Here is a 22,795-nt window from a genome sequence, read left to right as displayed (position 1 = left end):
ACGTACTGCCAAAAAGCAGTGACATGAATGAGGGATGACTGTGAAGCAAGGGATACCTTTCTGTGGTGAGAGAGGTGTTATGAAAGTTTGGTAAAGTGATACAGTCACATTTCTGAGTTGAATATCTGATTGCAATTCTACACATTCAATTTGAAAATTTGCAGATAAATGCATTTATGTTGACTGAAAATGGAATAGAAAATATACCAAAAAATTGATGATCTTTTTGGCAATCTTGAAAGCCCGTTCTCACATTCCTCTATCAAAACAGAAAGCAAGGTGCATATTTTTCACCGTTCCCAGAACTGTGTTTTGCCAAAGTATCCAAGTGCATACAACTACTTGCCATCACTTGAGTGGGCATTACACTGTGCCCTCCCCATGCCCTGGTTTCAACACAGACAGTGCCCACTGCACACTGATGTGTGGTTGTTGTGAGTGATGGGTGTGTGACCGGCACTGGGCCACTTGGCAGGGCAGAGCTGCTGCCATGATGGCATTGGGTTGGCTGCAGGAGTGGCTGGGCCAAGCTGTGGGTTGGCTGTGCCTTGATCAGGAGACCTTCGTGGTCTTTTATAAACTTTATGATTTTATGCTTCTTGCCCAGGCAGTGAAGATGAAGCTTGACACCGTCACCCTCTTAGCTCAAAGACGGGACTTCTCCCAAACAACTGCACAAATCGTCATCAGCAACATTGTGGAAATGGTGGGAGATGTGCTATGCAGCAAGAGGGCTCAAGAAGCCCTTACAACTATAGCAGAATTATGTTCATCAGCACGGACTGCAAAGACAGCCATGTTACTGGTCTTCTCTCCGAAGAATTCCAGCATCCAAACCAAGATCTTGGACTTGGACTATCAAAGGCCATAGGAGTTTGGCTTTGCTGAAATGGATACCAAGACACTGGTAAATACCCTGAAGATGGCTCCTGGCCATCACTTTGCAGAGAGTTATTTACCTGTACATGGGAGACTCACTCAGAGCACTGATGGAGAGTGAAAGGCTGCCCCTTAGTTCTCTGATTAGAGGCTGAGCTGAGCTGAAGGAGGTGCACAGGCAGATCCCACCAGTTCCCAGCTGTGCCAGCCCCAAGTCAAGCCCAATTGACAGGATCCAGGAGGACCCAAAGGGTCCCAGGAGGACATAAGCCATAAACTTCACTCAACTCTCTTAGATCAGTTTCTGTGTGTGCCTCACCTCTGCTCCTGCCTGCAGGATAGCTATGAGGCTGTGTGCATAGCCTCACAGGCAGCTCAACATTCCTTCCTAAGCTCCTTGGCTTTCAGGAGATGGCAGAAGCCACCAGTGAGCTGAAGGGTGCTGCAAAGGGCCACAAACTGAAGAAGGCCAATGCCAGTGTCAGACCCATCCAGCCTCTGCTGACCCACATTCCAGACATTCTGTAGTCAACAGCACAGACACTTTCCCACTGCAACCATGTCATGGTTTTATGATTTTTGGTTATCAGTATTCCACATCATAACATCATGTGATCCACTGGGGGTTTGACTGCTGACGCTCAAGTTCCGGGTGCCTGTCCGGAGGAGAACAACAACTACATTTCCCCAGGGGGCTTTGTGGTCAGTGAGGAGATACAACTCCCAGCAAGGTCACCTGATGCTCTCTTCTTCGCCTGCGCTTCTCCATCTGTCCTTCTCCATCTGCTCTTCTTCACTGGCTCAACTGGACTGCACTTCTCACCTCGGTGTTGTGGTGAAGCCTATTCACCTTTCAGACACGCTCTCTCTCTCTCATTATATTTTGCTGATATTATATTTAGTAAATTAGTTTGTTTCCCCTCAGATCGTTGCCGCTGTTTTCAATTATTTTGGGGTCCCCTGTTTCCCTTTTCTGGAGGCGCAGATCTGTGGATCCCTCCACCCTGCTAGTCACAGAACCGGGCTGAACCAGCCTGTAAACCATTGACAAACCACAGCACCTGCAACAACAAGCACGTCTTCATAAGTGTTGGCTAAAGAGCCAGCACCCAAAACCAGCAGAGAAGCAGAGATCCAAGGAGCCCCTCAGAGAACAAGGGGTGCAAGACAAGGGTGATGCCAAGCCACAAACACAGATGAAGTCTACTCTGAAAGATGATGGCATCAAATCCACAATTAACTCCCTCATTTGTTGTATTAGCAGTAGTGATTCTGATACCAGCATTCAGGCATGGAGAAGATACTGACAGAAGCACAAGGCAGAAGCCAAGCCTGGACACATAAATGAGTTCCTTGTACCCAGCTTACAACCTCTCAAGCTTATCCAACAGCAAAAGCAAAGAGATGAGAAAAGGTGGAAGGATGAAATCATCCTGCGAGGCAACTGTGTCATCCAGACCTGGATGCTTCTCTTTGAGACAAAACTGTCTCAGCAGGCCAGTTACATGATTTTGGGTTGGGTTCTGCCTCCACAATAAGCAGCATCCAAAGCATTTTACCATCAGTAGTTCTGCACTTAACACCTGCTGCAGGGTGCAGGATGTCACCCCAGAGCCTTTGTGTCATCAGGTACTTATTGCATAGCTGAGAGGATCATGGCACTCATTCCCTTTTCTTCCAGCTTCAGTGGAGGAGTAACAACTATTAAAGCAGATAAAGATCCTTTACCTGCATATGCTACCATTGCTAGACAACTGAACACTTTCACAGGCTTGCACACTCAAATCTACAAATGCTTTCTTGGAAGACCTCTAAGTATTTTTCTGAATCTGTGATATCTTAGAGATTAAATAGAATGCAAGCATTTTTCTGGTCCTTGGATTTCAGGACACAGCCATATCTGCTTTAGAGAAACAGGCTTTCCTCATGCTTTAGACAAGGGTCCAAACTGTTTCAAGGCTCCTGGGATCTCCCTCTGGGTTGAGAACTTCTCTTATCTCTGCAGCATCATTAACAGTGCCCTTGTGGTTTGTTCCATGGAAAGGCAAACCTACAGGGAGGACACAGGCAGATTAATATACACTCAAGGCTTGGCTGCCAACCAGTCTTTTCCAGGCCTTTGGAATTGGAAAGTTAAGCTGAAAATATCACAAAAAAACCTTTTCCTTCCCATATATCTCGAGGCTGGGGTCAGTAAGCCCTCATTACAATGTCTTCCACTTACTCAACAAAGCACATTGGCAAAGGCAGGGCAGAAAGGGCCCACTTCAAGAAGAAACATGGTCAACCAGACAGAGAAGCCCAGTGAACAGAATACAGGGACAAACATCTCCATGGAAGACTATCCATGGATGATACTGACAGGCACTGGAGACCAGCCAGACTCATCTGGCTGCCTGCTGCCTTTCTCTCCCTTGGCAATTTGGAGACAAACAGGTCGTGGAGGTGGGAGAAGAGCTCTGCTGAAGTATCACAGGCAGTGTCTTAAGATGCAGGACAGACCTTTTCTGCACTGTCAATATTATCACCCTCCATGCAACCAGTCTGGTGCTGCATAGGCCATAGGAGACGTGCATGCATTTTCAGAGCTGTGTGTATGAGTTGGCAAATCCACAGAGCTTCAGAACACTGGCAGTCAAAACCTGGCTGTCCTGGGCAGGATGGAGTCAGGCTGGCTGGGTCCTATGTGCTGCAGGTCGTCCCTTTGAAACAGCATCACTTCCCTGATCCGTGCGACATGTGGAAAGTAAAAAAGCTCATCACTTCCATCACATGCAGGATAACTTCAAGAAAAAAAGGTAAGACTGAAAAGTACTTCAGCTTTAAAATACAAAAAGACTTCATGACATTTTTTGGTCATTTGGTCACCCAGCCTCTGCCCCCTTCCTAAGCTTCAGACAAATAGGTACAAGAAGTTACCTGTGTTCTAGCAGCCCACAGCAGAGTTCCCTCTGAGGTTGGTGGTGAATGGAGACCTGATAAACCCTCACAATCACCAGCTGAACCGTTTAAGTCAGGTTTTGTTTATATGCAAAATCAGGAAGGATCTTTAAAGATGCAAATCTGTCTTGTGTCATTCTAGAAAAGAAAGTCAAGGGAGCTGTTAGGTGCTTGAATCCAGGAGGTTTCAGCAAAAGATTTTTGCTGTGGAATATGGCCCACCACCCTCAGTCACTCTGCAACTGAGATCATAGCTAAATCACTTATCTTTACATTTCCATACAAATCTGATTATCCATGAACAGCTAATTGTTTCATAAGTATCATTTGGAAGCTATCCATTTCCAGCACAAGAAATTGCACTATAAAACTGTCTGCCTTCACCATGAGTCACTTTAGCACATAGGATGAATATTTGGCACTCTTCACTTTTTCAGATTAACTTTCATATTTATTTTGGAAGAAAAAATTGGACAGTTTTAATTCCTTCCCATCAGAATTCCTCATATTTGCTTAACTTACTGAAACTTTTTAATAGACTGCACAGTATGTGAATATGTTATATAGTGACTGCTGATGAAGGAAACATTCACATCTCCTTTCACGTAAAGGAAAGGCAGAAAAAAATATCAGGATGAGCGTGTGTTACCTCGTTAAGACAATCAGCAACCCTACAAATTAAGTCACCTGCCATGAAGAAAGGCTTCATCCCACTAACTGAGGCCATGGAAACATCAAGAGAGGGCTGAAATCCAGTGTTTTTGGATGTAGTGCATGTTTCTCCTCCAAAAAGAAGTTCTTGCGTGTTTCAATTACATTTCTTGAAGCGAGGCTGAGAAAAGCCCTGAGAAAGAAAAAAAGACTTTGGTCTTCAAAAGGAAAACAGTTTTCCAAAGATAAGGGTCAGCAATAAAATTATTGTAAGCTCTAACTGAATTTTCATTTCCAAATTACCACAAAACGTTTTTCCTTGTACAGAACAGGTATATCCTCAGCTTCTCATTCAATCTCATGAGAAAGGAGTTACATACCTTTGCAGAAGGGCATTGCTTTGCCTGTGGAAAAAAACAACCTGTGTCTTCTCCCAAGCACGTAACCACAGACATTAGCTGAAGTTTTAGAAAAACAAAAACCTACTTTAGCTCAGCATCAGTTAATTATACAGCTTGTTAACATCTTTGGAGTACTACATGAATTAAAAAAACAGTTCTAGGTAGGCGGAATCTAAATGTCATATTAGGAACTGAAACCAAGAGTTCCCTTTATGTTTACCTTTTATCAACTAAAGTCCTGCAGAGCGGAAGGACTGTAGGAAGAAGAACAAACAAAAGTCACAGTTGCCTCCAAAGTGCCACTGGAGATTGAGCAGGAGGAATGCATCTTCCTCCCCACTCAGGAGCAAGTTTGGACCATTTGGTTAAGGATCATGTTATAGATCCTCAACCAAATCTCCCATCCCAGTCTGCAAATTGGATATTAATTAGTGAATGGCTTGGGAAGAAGGTGCAGAGCAATATAAACAAGTGGAGTATCACTACAGGGAAGTCTTGTGCCAAAAACTAATGTTTCTGGAAATGCAGGCAAAACGGACCTACCCAGTGACCAAAGCAAAGGCTTGAAAGCTAACGGAAGTTGGAAGCGCTTCATGCAGGCAGCATTCTTCACTGCTAAAAGACTGCTTCTGCACGGGGCTACGTGCCCTCCATTCCTACCAACTCTAGGGAAGGCTGTGGGCTCTCCTCCCTCCCTAGACTGAAGCCTAAAATTGTCAATTAGGAAAACAAATGTAGGTGCTAGACATCTTTTTGTGAGTGTCAGTTCGGCAATCACTTTATTACAAGTAATTTTAGTATTGAATGTAGTGCAATTTAAGTAATTTAGCAAAGTACAATGATGGATTAAAGTGCCTGGTGATCGACATTTATTTCACCTCCTGAAACACAATTATTATGCACTTTACTCAATAATAGTGTCTTGTTCCAACTAAAATACACATTGTGTAATTCTTTAAACCATAGAATCACTGCAATTAGAGGGGGAAATGGTTGATTAGGTCACTGATTCCATCCTGTTGCCAGCCCACGATTGCTCTCTGCCGCACATCGGTTAGAGTTTCACCCAAACTCCTTTGCATTTACGTGTTTCAGTGACAGTGACATCGATCAAAAAGTGGAGCCTTCATCCACAGGTGAAAGATTCAGCCTTTTGCTAGAGAAAATCCTGCGTGTTCACAGCAGGAAAGGTCTGAGAGGTTTTCAACTCCTTCCTATGGCAGATGGCCGAAATACTTTTAACCAGAACGTTCTTCAGTGGACTCTTTCCATGGATGTATTTTCGACAAAAAAGCTCAAGTCTTCCACTAAATAAAGAGTATCAGACCTGCTTTTAAGCCCAGAATTCCACTCTTTACCTAATGGTAGCACAATATAAGCATTTTTAAAAAGAGAAATGAAGAGAAAATGAAGCCTGACTGTTTATCAAGAAAATCTGCAACTTCTGGCCTGTTCTGGCAGAGGGGGGTTTGAGATGTGGTTTTAAATTCTCTTTGTAGGGAGCTGAGCTGCAGCCTCACTGCTCTGGAGACCACGGCCCTTCTCTGCTGCAGGAACTGGATGTTCCATGGCACACTGCAGAACAGGGGAATGGAACAGATACTCTGAGCTGCAGGTAAAGATATACCTGCCTGCATTTCCCATGGAAACTGCACTTGTGATGCTGGCTTTGTGCCCTCTAAGAGTTTATCCTTGGGTGGTATCCTTGAGAACAGGTGCAACCTATGGAAACAGCACATTTTAACAAATAGAATGTCTTGAGAAAGTAATCTTTGAATGTGAACTCATGAGAGCTGCAGGACAGAAAAATCTGTGCTGTGCAAGTGCACACATCCAAGTAAGGAAAAGACAGAGCAGCAGGGAGCTGCCCACCCAGCCCACAGCACACACTAACATATAAAGACTCTCTTGAAAGATGCACTGTCACAGTAGGCCCAAAATGAAGCACCAGCCCTTCTCCCTGCTGAATTTCAGAGGTTTGGAGATTGTAGCCACAGCGCAAACCCCTGTGAACCCGGGAACCGGGAAAAATCCCCTGGTGCAACTGCCAGGTGCCGTGCAGCTCCCACCATGAAATCACAACATTTACTTTGCAGGGCTGTGCCTGTGTCTTGTCAGACACACAGCCTCCTGCAGCACAGGAACAGGCTCTGTTCCCAGCTCTACCACAGACTTCCCGCATCTGTCTGGAAAAAAATCACTGAGAGGCACATCTGAAAAAATGTTACACTCTCAGCTCCAGACATTTGATCTAACACCTGGCCCAGCTCTCAGCAGTGCTGGACAGTGCAAACACTGTTGGCTTCGACTGGGGCACTGCTAAAATCCAGCCCTGATGGGCAACAGGGATGAAGGGAACATCTGCTTCTCCACTGTGCTACGCAAACTTCACACTAAGGCACCTTTTCAGCAGAGCAGTGTACAAGTCAAACCAGTTAAACCAGCGAACAGTTGGTCTTTGTTCTGCACACATGCCAGAACTTTAAAAACTCTCACAGTTTGGCACCAAAAAGACAGACACAAAGCTAGTGACTGCTTTTGGAAATAGGAGCCATAAACTCTTTTATTTCTGTTTTCCCGTGTGTAAACAGGGGATGCCAATCCCTGCCTGTTCAAAAAGCACTGAGGGCATCCAGCAGAAGACACAGCAGCAGCTTGCAATGCCTCTTGCCTCGTCTGTCTCTTCAAAAACGTTTCTAAGGTGCTAGCTGGACATTAGGAGCTTTTGCAATGTCAAGCACAAAATAAGATACTGTTACACATCCTATAAAATAAACTACAGTTGATTTTGCTGAATACACTTGCTGCTTATTTGTTTTTAACATTTCATCTGGTAAGTTATATTCTACCCTAGGCAAAGAATAAGTGCGGGGAAATAGCTGAACATCAGAGGTATCTTTAGAAGAAGAAAAATACCAAGTTTCAAAGCTGTTCCCCTGCCTTGCCAGACTTTTTGCAGACAGCTATTCCTGAGGAACTCTTTAAGAAGGAATTTGGCTGCAATAGCTTTCACATCTGACAGCCTCCTTGTTGGAATCGCATACCTGTGTTGTGTGCAACATACCTACTGCAAAGCCAAGCATGCTGCTCTGCAGCAAGGGTTTGTATGAAATGAGCACAGGACCTCCAGCTGGCAGTACTGCTTTGGATGTTTCCTATCAGCTAAGGGGGCAGAAACATGCTGGTTATTCCCCACTTACCAGTCCCGATGCCGTGACTCCGCCAGTCCCAGGGAGCTGAACCTTCCATTACCAGAGACCTGGCAGCAGCATTGATGGGCGACGTCTGCTGCTGCGGGGACAAGAGTGACCACCGGGCTCCTCCTGTGCAGGGTGACTGCAGGCAGCAAGGACACCAAGCGAGCATGATTGTTGCTCCCATCTCCCCAGGGAGGCTCAGGCAGCGTGTGTTCCTTGCTGTCACATTCCACCACGTCTGCTGGAACATGCCACAGCCTGGGATCACTCCTCACCGGGGCTTTTTCAAATAAGCAGAAAAAAGTGAAATGTCAAATACAATGGAGTAAGAAAAGAAAAGTGGCATCTTGTGCTCTTCTGGTCTCTCTCATTCCCAGGAGTCTCTAATGCCTTAAAAGAGTGGCGACATTTCTGAAAGCAAACGTTTTTTGATAAATGATGCGGTTATTTATTTTGCAGAAAGCCAAGATTTGTCATGATGCATTTTAAAAGTAACACAGCATCTAACAAAGAGAATCATAGGCAATTTACTGCGTGACACTCCATCCGTCTCAGAGGAAGAAAGACCTTGTTTGACCCTCTCAGGATTTGAACCTGTAATTCCACTGAAGTGAGGGCTTTGAAACCCGAAGCTCTGCAGTTTTTTCCCTGAAGATAAGAGTAGGTTTTCCTGCTCCCCATGAATCACCACAACTGCGTGGACTGCTGTGCAATGTGAATTCACCACTGCATAGGTAATGCCAGCATCTGTACATCCCATCAACAAAAAGTGACCTGTGCAGCTGCGCAGCCACCCAGGACACCATCCCCTCCTGCTGGTGCTCCCCGGTTGGACGCTGAGGCTGGGGATGAGAACCTGCACAGGGGATGGATGCTGTTTTCTCAGTGCTGCAAGCAGATCCACCGCTTATGCCTGAGCCAGGGAACATCAGCATCCGATGGGCAAATGGAGTGTTTTTCTTTGCTTATCATTAGGCAGAGAAAAAAATAATTATGTTTTTCTCTATGCTACCCATGCTGGAAAATGCTCATTGATTCACAAGATGCAACGCATGTACAGACACAGACAAGAGCAGACGTCACCAGTGCCATCCTAGATCTGTAGGATTTTAACAGAAGATAAACACAGAGCTGCTCTGTGTGTTCTGTTTAGCCTGAATTCCCCTGTATGCCCCAGAGCTCTGGCACTTCTCTGGTAAAAAATGCAAGCACAGAGGGAGACAAACGCAAAGGACAACGTGCACTGTCACCTCCCCTCCTCCTGGGAGCATGACCCCATGGGTCCAAACATCAACTCTGATATAATAGCCAGGCACCGCACTGGTGAGGCCCTAAAAGAGACAAGCCTCAGGGTTGCACTATCATTATGAGATAAACACACTGAATTGCTCAACAGACCCTATGACGGTCCAAAGCTGGAGGGATCTTGCTTTTGATTGCTGTCCTGCTGGATAATCACACCCACAATGAGTAAATCTGTGCTGACATGAACTGGTTGCAGCTGCTCAGGGCACTGCAGCTATCCTCGTGGGAGTGACCCCGAGGCATGCTGCACACAGGCAGTGTGCTGCCATGGGATCTGCTGCTCACACCCAGTTCCTCCCCCAGCCTCTGGGAATGACAAATGGGGACAGCAAGCTGAGACCAGAAGGGCTCTCCAGGGCTTCCAAGGAGAGAAGCGTGCCGTTGTAGAGAGTGTTTGTTCCATGTGTTACCCAAATCTGCAACAAGTCATAACAGGCTGGTATTAAGTTTGCCCTGTCAAACGCTCTCCTGGATGAGTCTCTCCTGACACTCAGGAGGGAGATCCTGCGCCCGGAGGAGGAAAGGTGATGGCTGAGGCTGGTAACCAGATAGCGCGTCACTGTCTCTTTCCTGTGTGCTCAGAGCAGGCAGCCAAGGGCACGGCTGCACAGAGGTCAGACACCTTCAGGACGGTTGTTCACCAAGCAGGCACATTGCAGGAGCACCATGTAGAATCTTTGCCTGGGACGTGGTCACAGGAAAGGGAGGCCAAATTCCTGGGGTGGTGAGTGGGGAATTCTGGCCAAGCAGCGCTCCCAGATCAGTTCCACAGGCTGCAAAGATCGGCATCTAAACCAGACCTGCACGGCTGTGTGGAAGCAACTTGCAAAATACGATCAGAGAGCAACTTGCTACTTCAGCACAGTGATGGAGGAGTACCAAAGCACATGTGCATCATCCCTCCTCCCCCTCTCTTAGCATCACTCCTGCATAAGCAGGAAAGCAGCAGGAGGGCAAGTGCCTGCATCCCTGACCTCGTGTGCCAGGAGTCAGAGGGAGCTGCTCTGAGATACCAGTGCCTGCTCAGCGCTGGGCCTCCAGCACCGCTGCCTGCAGCAGAGCCAAACCAGGGCATGCTGGCTATTGACAAGGCTTTAGCAGCAGGAAGAATTAGCAGAGAAGCTTTCATGGCCTTGGATCTTAATGAGATTCATTTCCAAAAAAGCCCAGGGTCTCAATGCGGAAAGGGATCACCTGAGGACTTTGAAAGGAAAAGAAGATGTACTTCATTAGCACTACAAGAGCAGAGCTCAGCAGGAAAGGAGAAGGGAGAGTTGAGGCCAGGCCACGCACATGTCAGGGCAGCACTTTGTTCCATCTGCAGCAGGGACATTTGAGCACACTGGATTGCAGGTTAAAGGAATATGCACTAATGCACAGTCTACTATAAGCCAGTGAGATGCCACTTAAAGGTCACACTGAAACTAGCCTCTCTGTGATCCCTTGGGAGTGAAATAGGATTTGTGGCTATAGTAAAAAGTACCAGCATTGCTGTTTAGGCTGCACACAGCCTGGAATCTGGTTTCAGGGGCTTTGCAGAGACATTCCATGCCACTTCCAAGGACTTGTTAAAAAATACTTAATACCAGTAGAATTCTGTGGTATTTTTTTCCAGCTAGTCCTGCAGGCTACCATGGGGAAATTCACTAGCAGGATTTCTGTAGGACTCTGACTCACATAGGAACTTTTATTGCTGCTTTTAAATATATGACTGCCTTTTGGCTGCTGGCAGAAAAGTTATTAAATGTTTTACCAGACGTGGCCAGAAGCTCTTTATAAAAACATCTTGGCCTGGCATAAGGCATATGTCTCTACTTATCTCTGTAGCACGTGCTCAAAGCTTTCACATGTCCCCTGGCAGTAGAAGAAGCTTGGGACCTTCGTTTTTCTAGGCTGCGGATAAAAAGACCATCCAACATCCCATGCTCATGTGAGTAAACCTTCTGGTATGCAAATGGTCCTTCTGCAAAAAGTAAGATATATCAAATTTGCAGGACCGAATAGGATGGGGCCCCAGTATGGACTCTAGGTTATGGTTCACATGTACAGCTCTGTGACCTGACATTGTCAGGATGTGTCTCCTAAATAACAGTGCCTGCTGCTTACCTGCTTCGCTGTGCTTCAGGAGAATAACAAATAACAGTTGAATGTCTCTGCATCTCTCCACAGGCAGCCTACACCAGCATGCACCTGCAGAAGTGATAAACATAAGGGGGTAAGTGGGAGGAGAGAGGATTTCCACATCAGTGGCAGAGCAGACTGGAAGCAGACCCATTCCTACTGTATGGGGAACGAACATACCTGGATCACCCTTGGGGGCACTTTGCTGGGATTACCTCTAGGTGGACTGCCTATCAGCTCTGAGGGCTGACAGGTTTGCTGGGGATCTCAGGCTCAAACAGCCAGTCTGCACTGCGCTCCTCCCTGCTCTGGTGGGAAATCTGGCAGGGAGTAGCTTGGAGCTAGCTCAGGGTCGTCCCTGCAGGCAACTGTCACGTGCTGTACAGCTGTCAGTGAGGTCAAACGGATGTAATGCAGGACAGATTCAGACCTAGCCTCAGATCCAAACTGTTTAATTGCAGACTAACTGATTCCTGACATTTTAGTAGCTTCTGCTTGGGTGCAGGCAGCAGGATTGAACCCCGCTGAGCTGGAGATGCAGAATGACCACTGGAAGAATAAAACATGCCCAGCAGTGCTCTCCTGCGTGCAAGCCCTCCCTGCTCCCAGCCACTCACAGTGCTGTACCTTTGCCAGCTGTATCCAAAGCACTGCTCTTTGCAGACTTGCACATTCTCACAAACACCCACGCTGGCCCAGTGGGAACAAACCACCGGCTTCACTGCACGCATCTTCCCAGACCTGAGGAGCAGGATGTGCATGGTGTTAGGGCAGCTTTCTCCCACGAGTCCGAAGGCGTAGGAGCTGCCCTGCACGTCCCGGGGAGCTCGGGAGGGCAGAACCCTGCACTAAGCAAGGGCCGCTGGTGCCCTCTGTTGTCGCAAAGAAATAACGGAGCTGCCGAGAGCACGAGTGGGATATGCCACCCAGGGTTGGGTGCAGAGCACCCCTGCGGCTTGCAGGTGCTGGGCAGCTGAAACAGCCTCTGCAAACCACGACCAGGTTTGCTAACTACGTGCAACACGTGCAAAACAACCCACGTTTTCTTTGAAAAAGGAGAAGCAGCATTGCTGTGGGTGAGCTCTGATGAGGTGGGTGGCACCGAGTAATCTCTACCGAGAAAAACGTTCAGCCTCTGCTGCCCGGCTCGGCTGCCATTCACACATCGTTTTTCCATAGAGCAGAGCACTCCCGTCTTCCAGCACCAGCGCCTGGCTGCTCTGAGCACTGCCCTGGATTGTGCCCAGGCTCATAAGGAATAACTGCTGTCAGTGCTACTAGCAGGAAACCTCACCCACAGCCCTGGCACTGCTCTAACTCTGCTCCCACCTTCACCCTGCAGCCATTGGCACAGGCAGCATTTTGCTGCACTAATGGCTGAGAATTCAACATGCCTTCCTGGTCCACCACACCTCAGTGCACTTTTTCACTTCTGGCAAGAGTTAGATTCATTAACTGTCAGCTGGGTTAGCTGCCGTAAAGAGAATATTGGCAGGCAAATAAAGTTTGAGTTAGGGTGGTGGGGCCAAGTTTAAGTCAGCTACTAAAAGAGCAGAAGTTTTCATCAAAGGTACTGAAACATCCAACACAGAGCTACAAGAGGAAGAGTATACCTAGAAAACCTGACCTTAAATGCATAGTCTGTGACTTTCTTATCGTCCTGAGACCCATGGTTTTAGACCCGGCAACCTGTGACCCCAAAGACACATCTGACAGCACTGCCTCCTCCCCATCCTCTCAAGGGACAGCACGCCTCATGCCAGCCTCCAAACAACAGCAAGGCCTGGGCATCACTCACACACAAGGCTTTGTGCCTCCCGCCCCATTCCCAGGTTTGCAGAGAAGCTGGGTTCCCTACTCACAGCGACCCAACAACCCTGCTGAACAGACACCTGCTGTCTCGAAGAGTCCTCAGGCTCAGCCACATTTTAAGGCCTGTAGATGTGATAATATAGCATTTTAAGATAACCATCTTCAAAAGTAACACGTGAAAAACAGGTTCTGAACTGAGCAGACAGATTTGACTCTATTCAGAGCAGAACAGACATCAGTAGGAAGTGGCAGGTTTCTGTCTCCACAGTAAGGAGCAGCAGCAAGTTGTGTGCATGTCACATGGCAATTCTAAGGAAATTTTTTTTTTTTTGTAGTTAATTACTATTTTAATAGTAACTTATTTAGCACCTATCACAAAGAACATCCTTATAGTCTAAAATGTGGCTGTAATTAAGTATTAAAGCTAATTATTACCGGAGATGAAAGAAAAATTGCTACATCAATCAGATGCTCCACAGTGCAGAGCCCTGAGCACAAATGAAACGCTTAAACTGTGTTGCTGCAGCAGGTCTCAGTCACACACACAAATGCAGGGTAACACATAACAGAACCTGGCCTGTTCCCCAGGTTCTCACCTGGATAAGCAAGCAGGCCTGCGTCCCACATTTACAGTGCCAGCTGTTGTGGCACACCCCAGTCCTGCAGGAGCTGCAGCAAACCTGATCTGCTGGGGCAACAGTGCTGCGGCACACATTGCCTGCCCAAGGAACTGCATCACCAGCGCAGTCCATTTCAGTTAACAATCCCATTTCCTCTTCCTGAATTTCTGGAAAGACTGGCACGTCTCCAGCTTTTTCTCTCTATAGTGCAGCCTATACATGGAAATAAAAACACGTAGAAAGGGACTGGCTGCACTAATTGGCTGAGCACCTCCAGCAGCGCTGAGACGTTCAAAGAGCAGAAAGAGGTGCGGAGCTTCACACCTCCTCCTGTAACCACAAAGACAGCCTGTTTCCAGCACAAGGCAGGTCTGCTGGGGAGATGCCTTGTCCCAGTCAGGTTGTGTTGAGCCCCCACAGTGCTGTGTGCAGTTCTGTCTGAGCTGCACATGCATAAAGGGATTGATTCCGTGACAGATCCCAAGCAGGAGCATGGCACACACAGCTCTCTGCTCACCGGACATCACACAGATAGGCAGAACTCCTCACACAGGCTGCAGTACCATTTAGACCCAGTAAATGCTGAAGCAGTAAAAAAAAAGTAGCTGAATTGCATTGTGGAAGTGGAGAGCCTGCCTCTGTAACAGAATCAGGGCAGACATCCCCCGTACGCCTGTGTAAACCAGGCAGGAGCAGGCAAACCGCCACAGAGATCCTGGGGTGGCATTGCAGTAACGTATTCAGGATCTCTCTGTATCTCCATCTGGATCGCAGTCCTCTGAAAGTGCATTGTAAACGTCCCCTCATTTGCACTAATTTATAAAGGGAAGATGACAGAGCAGAGCAAAACCTTGCTAGAACAGTGCAAAGGAAGACTCAAATTTGCCCAGAGAAAGTACAAGAGGCACTTGTACAAACTGAAACACAGCTTGCGCTTAAACACAAGAAAATGTGGTGGCTTTGCTTTTACTTATTAATTAATTAATTGAGAGTGTGCCCAGACAGCAGAACAAGTTGCCCAAAGAATCTCTGTTTTATAGGTACTCAAAACCAAATGGCAACGTGCCCTGCCTGACACAGCTTCGGGCAGAGAGTTGGAACTGAAAACCTGCAGAAATGTCCCTGACCTCAGCCATCCTGCGTTCTGTGGGTAAAGGTGACAATGAGAAACAATAGAAAATAAAAATATCACAAACAATTGGAAGCAGCTGTTGAACGAGGCACGCCACAGAGTCACAGGTGCTTACCAGGAACACTGATCATACATGACTTGTTCCAAGCACTGAGCTAAATGGCAGCTTTGGCTCCCACAGACCCTGTGTTTCTTCTGGAAAGTACTATTTATACACCAACTCAACCATTTTGTAAGCTTTTAGACTCAAAGGTTGGACACAGAGCAAAAACACAGCTCCCCACTGCAGGCAGAGAAAAGCACAGAATTCTTGGCATTTTAATCACCCCAGGAAGATCAATGGATGATTTCATGCTTTTTTGTGGAGGACAAGACAGGGGAAAAAAATCACATATATTGATTCCCAAGCATCAGTGAAATGAATAATAGGGTGAAATGTCCTACGTAAGTTCTTTGCAGGTCTTAGGAAAGCTGCCTGCCAAGGAAATGTAGCTGTGCACGTAGGTTGTGATTATGCTAAAGAGGCACTAAATTAGTACATTACATGCCCCATTTAGCACTACTGTGCAAAATCTGAGAGTGCTAATACATTTTGTTTCTAGGGTCAAGAATCATTGAAGAATGGAATCGTGGCCATTCATTAGCCAGGAAATTAAAGTTTGACAGCTGCTTTTCAGTTCTGATTTCTCTTAAATGGCAGTATTATATCAGAAGGTTTCTGGGTTTTTTAAAAAACGTCCAGGCTGTAGAATGGGCAGTGGCATCCATAAAGCACAGCATCCCAACTCATTCAGGCAGACTTATTTGGTAAGAGTGCTGAAGGGTGTAGGGGATTATTTACAGGGGCTGACAGTGTTGCTGTGTGCTATTGAGAGCAGTTTCTTTCTTAGCTATATGGTTGTAAATGATCTGTGTTTGGAGTTTTAACTCCGATTCTGCATGACAAAAGAATCTTTCATTTTGCAGCAGAAACAAGGCCCTGCAGGCTTCTGTGGGCCACCAGTCCCAGCAAAGCAAAGGGAAGTTATAATGTATATTTAGAGAGAAAGAGCCCTTTCACAAAACCAAAAGGAGCAAGTAAACCAACAGCCCTCTCAAATCAGCGAGGACTAAAGGTAAGAAGAACCCCCTTGCCCACTAAGGTAGGCACCTAACACTGGGCTCAGGGAAAGTCCTTATTTAACCCTGACAAAATCCCTTGGATTAGGCTCTCCATCCCTCTAAAGCATCCGCACGTGAGAAGCGTTGCTGCGTTCAGTGGCACCGCTCACATGAATACATGCCATGTCGCAGATCCAAGTGTTTGCCAAACCAGCATCCAGCTGACAAAACACGGTCCAGTGGAGATTAGCTGACACTCAAGATGGCTTTGTTTCCCACTCTGTATCAGCAGCCACTTCAAATACATAAGCAGATACATTCCTCTCTTCTGTTTTCCAGTTCGCTCCTGATAGGTTTATATCAACAACAGGAGGGGTCTTGCTTTCCCCAGATAACATCCTAGCAAGAGCCACGTTCTACAGCTCTGCAGCATGTTCTTCCTGACACAGCTCAGAGCATTTCATAAAGCACAGCCACCATTTGAGCATCCTGCCTGTCCAACTGAGGTAACCCTCATTTCTTGGGTGAATACGAGTTACATGCTGCTGTCTCTGAAGAAATGGCTCCTCTCTCTGAAAAAAAGAGCAGCACTGAAAAGGATTTGGATGAGAGGAAAGCTTAAGGAGGAAATTAAAAAAGAAAAAACAAACAAAAGAGTCTCCTGGAAAAGAAGAAAAAAGAGAAAACCCCATGGCCTGTGGTCTTCTATTGATCAGAGCCCATGGATGGCCTTTGATTAACAATCTCTGCATCAGTACGTACAACTGATATAATGCCAAAAATGCCACCACCCAACTGGGTGGATCCAGTTATTTGCACCACAGGACATGTTCAGCCCTAGTCAGAAGCACAGCTATAAGGGTGACTGATATGACTAGTTAGAAAACATAGAAAAAAGTTATTCCATGTTCCACTCGCCACAAAACACTCTTCCTTCTATGCACTCTAGCAAGCAACCCCCCAGATTTACACAGCACCCCTGAAAAACTTGAGCCCTTACAGAGCAGAAATCGGCTAAATCCAGTAATTTATTCATTAGAAATTATTTCCTGTTTCAGAAATTGGTAGAATCGAAAGGCCATACTTTATTGTGATGAAGCACTTCTAAAGAGCCCACACTGATAAATTTATGCTGACTGCATTTCCCTTTGGATGAAATGTTGCTGTCCCCAGAGAGCAGACGCTCAGCACTACTGGCGTAACTGCAGGCTTAAATCTCTGCCTTGGAGGTCTTCCACAGGAGAACAACCCATCTCTGCCTGCTGGGGTTGTTCTGCTGCCCTGCCACATGTGGCTGCTATTGCATTCCCAGCTCCAAGGGCTTCAAGAAGCGGGGCTGGGTAAAATGTTACAGCAAAGGGCCTGGTTAGAAGCACAGAGGGGATCTGGCCTTCGTGCAATGGGATGCCATAGGAGGCAGATGTGCAAGAGCAAGACGGTGGGGCAGGCAGGAGGGTGCCGGAAAACACGCGATGAATCTCCTGGGCTGAGTGTTATCTTCCATTTCCTTTGAGAGCCCACAAGAGACGGCCTTCCCAAAGCAACCTCTGAGGTGGCCCGTCCCGCTTTTGTCTCCTTCAGCAAAAAAATTTCTGCCCCAGCGGCTCCGAACAAGGCTTCCATTAACTCCGTCCCCGCGAGGGCAGCACGTGGGACAAAAAGCCCAACACCGCGTCCCGGCCCTCAGACAAGCCTGGAAACAAACGGTGCAGGAATCTGTCAGAATAGAATCACCCGCTCGGTGTCACCGCATACATTTACCTACCTCAGTGCCTATTCAGGGCCCTTCCAAAAGGGCAACATTAACAGAGAGAGATCGGACACCATCGCTATAGCAACGTCACCGCCAAAAATTTATGGCTGCCCTAGCAAAGAGAAGCCTCTGGGCAGGGAGAGCTGTGCTGGTGCACAGCAAAGCCCAGGGCGCCAAAGATATCTGGACCCTGCACCTGAAAACAAGGAGGAAAAGCATAGATAAGAGTTCCAGTTTTCACTGAATCACAAATCACCTCTTTCTCCTCCAAAAAAAGTTACTGAAATTAAATGAAGTGTTTAAGTACTGGGGAAAAGAAAGGTGAGAGAAGCAAAGAAAGCTGTCAGCAAAAGCTGCAGGAAAAAAGTAGAGTCATTGCAATGAGAGCTGTGTAGAATGGAGGATATTGAAGTAGATCTTGCAAAATATCCCTTAACTCTTTAAATCAAGAGTGCTGATCTGCTGTTTACTGTGTAGGAACTGAGAATCGAGGTATGCCACAAACCAGGGAAGCACAGTGCCCCAGTTTTTGAATACAGAGATGTAAGCCTGAGAGAAGAGATCGGGTGGATAACGGAACCAAGCACAGGATACAGCATCATTCTGGAAAATCAGCCAATGCAGCCTCCATGTGAGTTTTACTGATTGCAAAGGCAGCAGCAACTCCATGTGCCCTGTCACAAGGTTTCTGTTCTCATGCAGTAAAGTTCAAGAGCAAAGGGGAAAGTAAACTGGACAGCTGCAGTTTGTGTAATTTGTTTGACTTGAACGGTATGGATATGTTTTAGGGCAAATGCAGGAGGACTGGCCAGCAGGTCTCTTCCATCACAGCACATGGGGCATGGAATGAAGCACGCAGGAACAAGATACAAAGCGAAGAAGAAATGGTCATTGTGCAAGCATTGGTACATCTCCTGTGAAACCCTTCCCCAAAGCATTCAAGGAGAGAGATCTGATCTCCTCAGACAACAATCTAAGGAAATCCCTGGATATGAAAACATAAAATTACCTAACTTGCCCAAAGCAGTCGGTGCCAATCACCTTTCTCTGACAAGGTAGGTGAGCGTGAGGTTTTTTCTACGTATGCTACAGTACCTCCATACTACACCAAATGGGAAGTGTTCTTGCTGAACTGGAGAAGACAGAACTGGTGTAAGAGTTGTAGGTGGGTACGAAAAGGAGTTGGCTGCAAGTGACCAGAGGGGATGGAGGTCAATGTGAGGCTGAGATAGGGAATTAATGGAGCACCTCATCAATAGGACTGAGGCACGTCTTTCTTTCAGTTATCGTTGATAACCTCAATGTGGAGGGTGATCCTAATGAAATGTTAGGACAGGGACAAAAGTTTTGGAGCACTCTCAAGAGGGAAAGAGACTCAGATGAGACAGAAGAAAAAAAAAATCAGATGGTTAAAAGGATTGGAGAAAGACAAAATTGACAACCACGTGCATAGGGTGCAACAGCAGGAGTTTCTGCACACACCTGGACACTCAGTAGGAAACAGAAGGAATACTCCTGGGTATATTACTCACACAGGCAGGCTGTGAACAAAGAAATGGAGATGAGAAGAGCCATGACAGCTATCACTCTAGGGACTGAATTAATAAGAGGCAGATAGTACAAGAAACCAGAACCCCGTTTATAACTCTGTCCTGAGAATGGAGTCCAGCTGACTTGTTGACTGCAGCCCGATCTCAGCTCACCAGGTGGGCTCCTGCAGGCTGAGCTGCCTGCCCTTGTGCTGTATACAGGAGCCAGCAGGGAAGCACAGAGCCCCTGCACACCTGACTTTGGCAGTCCCTCTTTTTCCCTGGAACTCCTCAGCTAGGAGAAATGCAGCAATCCTTCTTGCTCTGTGCATTGCAGGGTTTTTCCTAGAAGACATGGGGCAGCACAGCTGTCTGGCTGGGCACTGCTCTATTTGCTGAGCCCGGACGACAGAGAGGTTAAACAGAGAGGAAGATGCTTTTATGCTGGTGGCATGACCCAGCCTTTGGAATTGGGTAAAGCTTTCAGTGCTGGGAAAGCACTCCAAGCACTTGGAAATTGGAGTCTCAGGTGCTGAATTTTTAAGTTCAGTAGACAAGAACCATCACTTCTGGAAGGCTTGTCTAGATGCCTCACAGACACTTTCACTTCATGATTCTTGACAATTTACAGCATTGATCTGCATTAAAACCAAAGAAGAAAGCTCAAAATAGTCGCATAATTATGCTGCAGAGCAGCCTCTGATGACCTTCCATTAACATCTGCTCTGCACTGAATGCTGAACATCAATTCACACTAGTTATAAGAGCTCGGCATGTAGCTATGCTTAATAAGCCAGAGTGCTCAGTGTCTTACTGCTGCCCCGGCTGCAACTTGTCCACCTACACACCAGTGTGCTAGTGAAAGCATCCTGAATAATAGGGAACACTCAACAAGCTCTGCTAGAGTAATTCTTGGGTGGACATCTGAAGGAAAGAGCCTGAAGTGTGCACTGGAGCTGTGCCCTCACACAGACTTTTTGCTGAAGTAACACCTCCAGGTCTGAACTGTGCTAACTGCCTGAGCTCGCCCTGCCTGTCCAAGCTCTAGCTGGAAAGTAAAAATGCTTTTCCAACAGACATAGAGCAAATGACTCTGCATTGCTACAGATGCAGCCTTTCATCCCTTCTAAACTTGCATAAGGAGTTTCAAAGCAAAGCAACTGCAGTTACTGCAGTCACATGTAGAGATCTCTGTCTGAGGATAATGGCACATTCACATAGCTAAAAAGCACATCTACAGTCACCAAAACACCTGTAAGTCAAGCCTAAGGCATATTCAGCACTCCAACGCACCACAAGTATGACTCTCAGGTTCCAGTGTCAGCCCCCCTTATCTGCCATTTAATGAACTGCCAGAAGACTCCTGCCTATGCCTGCATGCCTGCTCATTCTCCTGGGTTCTAGCCTCCTCTGTCTGTCCTTCTCTAGGGCACACAGCTCTCACAGACTCAACAGATTCCTCTCTCTCCTCACTCTTCCATGCTTCCTAGGGCTCAGGCTCCCATAGCTCCATTACATTGGGATCAGCATCAGCAAGTTCTATGCTCCAGGATCCCTCAGGAATGAGAAAGGGACATGGAAAAAAAATAATAATTCCAGGAGAAACTCCAACTGCATTCCATCTAAGACTTCACATCCACAGACAACGCGTATCACAGCTCATAACAACAAACAGCCCTCTCCAGATTCCTGCCAAATACTTTTACAGCGCAGTACGGTCACTCCTTGGTCTCAGTTTCTGCCCTGCCAGATTTACAGGATAACCTCAGCAAAGTGATTCTCTCAGTCCCAGTGGTAGGAAATATTTAGAGGCTGATGCTACATGTGATAAACAGCCCAGCCCTTGGCAGCAGTACTCCAGACCCTTCCCCTCAGCTGTGACCGCAGCTTCTCCTTATTAAGCTCTTTACGTCATTAAGTGGCCCCACTGGGAACAGCAGAAAGCACAATTGGGAACATTAATGAAGATCTACAGCATTACAAGAAAAAGCTCAATGAATCAACACCTCGTGCCTTATTCCCATGGTCATGACCTGTCCCCATTAGTAAGAGGAGAGGATTTGAAACAGGAGAAACCTCCCCTTCTCCTCTTTCCCCCTCGAGAGTCCTGCCCTGCTCAGCACTAATGGCTGCTTGCAGGCCACAGAGGCAGCTCTGGCTGACTTGCTGCGCTGCTGCACCCATGTCTCAGACCTCACCCAAATGCCGTCCACCCCAGCAGCTGGGACCCGTGCTGCCTCTGTCACACATCCCTTTTCCAGCTGGCAGCAGCTGCATTCACCGTCAAAGCAAAAAAAAAAAAAACCCAAACCCCTCTCTCGTGACAGAAAGGAGCCATCATTGGGCCCCAGGGCTCAGAACTGCAATCAGCAAGAGATATGAGGCAGAAAGGGAGGATTAAGAGATTTTAGGCTGCTTTAGGAAAACCCACAAAGCACGTATAAGACACTGGCTCACACAGATGAGAAGCAGGTCTTACCTACTGAAACAATGATCTGAAGCACATGTTCAAAGTATACCACAGGAACCCCGGTGCACAGCCAGGGGATTAGGACCGGGCTTTACACCTGCCTGCATTCACTCACAGCTGGATTCATATACACACCAAATAGTGCAGGAGCTGGAGGGACAGGGAGAGGGCAGGGGGTATGGTGAGAAGCCCTGCAATTGCGTGTCAGGCCCATGAGAAGTGGCCATGCCCTGCATCCCCTGCAGGCACCTCACTCCACAGCACCCGTCCCATGTCCCATGTCCCATGCAGAGCTCTGGGAGCAGGGCCTGCTTGAGGTTCCTGCACCAACACCCTGAGGGCAAGGGGCTGTCTGTGGGAACAGACCGATGTGTCTCTGCACTGCGTCACACTGTAGGGACATTTCTACTCTGGGAGTAGAGGGAAGGACTACACAAAACAAAATATGCATTTCTTTGCAAGGGGTTTCTGCGCGGGGATGAGCTCCCTCTCCAGCAGTGACATCACGAAAGCAACACCCTGCAGCAAGCTAACAATTGACCTGTGAAAGCACGGAACACTTCCCACCTGGCTTTTCCTGAGGTGCAAATCACAGCTCCTGCTCCCTCCAGGCTTCTCCTGGCGCCTGTGGGTCAGCAGCAGCACGGAGGCAGGGCAGGGCATGCTCGTATCACGTGTCCTATGGCTGTTCACATGGTGGCGGTGGCTGTTCCTTGCAGCAGAGCCGGATTTCAGCTGTCTTGGCCTCTCTGCTGAAAAGCACAATGAAGGAGCCAGTCAGCAACAGTGCATGCCAAAATACGCCTTTAATGCCGGTACAGCAACCGGTGTTGTTCCAGAGGTCCCCCTCTCCCTTCACAAACACCTCGAGAACAAAATGCAGT

At 47.2% G+C, this 22,795-nt stretch overlaps 1 long non-coding RNA gene across 1 annotated transcript; it reads right to left on the bottom strand.

The window, feature by feature from the left end:
- Positions 1–1,888: 1,888 nt before the first annotated feature.
- On the bottom strand, positions 1,889–22,530 carry LOC122183956. Its single transcript, XR_006180456.1, has 5 exons — positions 22,479–22,530; positions 11,480–11,563; positions 8,072–8,348; positions 4,507–4,663; positions 1,889–3,957 (listed from the first exon to the last, which is right to left on the bottom strand). It is a non-coding gene; the product is annotated as an uncharacterized LOC122183956 (long non-coding RNA).
- Between the last annotated feature and the right edge of the window lie 265 nt (positions 22,531–22,795).

This window comes from Lagopus leucura, unplaced genomic scaffold, assembly GCF_019238085.1.
Source record: "Lagopus leucura isolate 7727_CA_CO unplaced genomic scaffold, USGS_WTPT01 Super-Scaffold_100021, whole genome shotgun sequence".
Classification (NCBI taxonomy): Eukaryota; Metazoa; Chordata; class Aves; order Galliformes; family Phasianidae; genus Lagopus; species Lagopus leucura.
The sequence above is the reverse complement of the archived record's forward strand: the minus strand, read 5'-3'. Positions and strand labels throughout refer to the sequence as shown.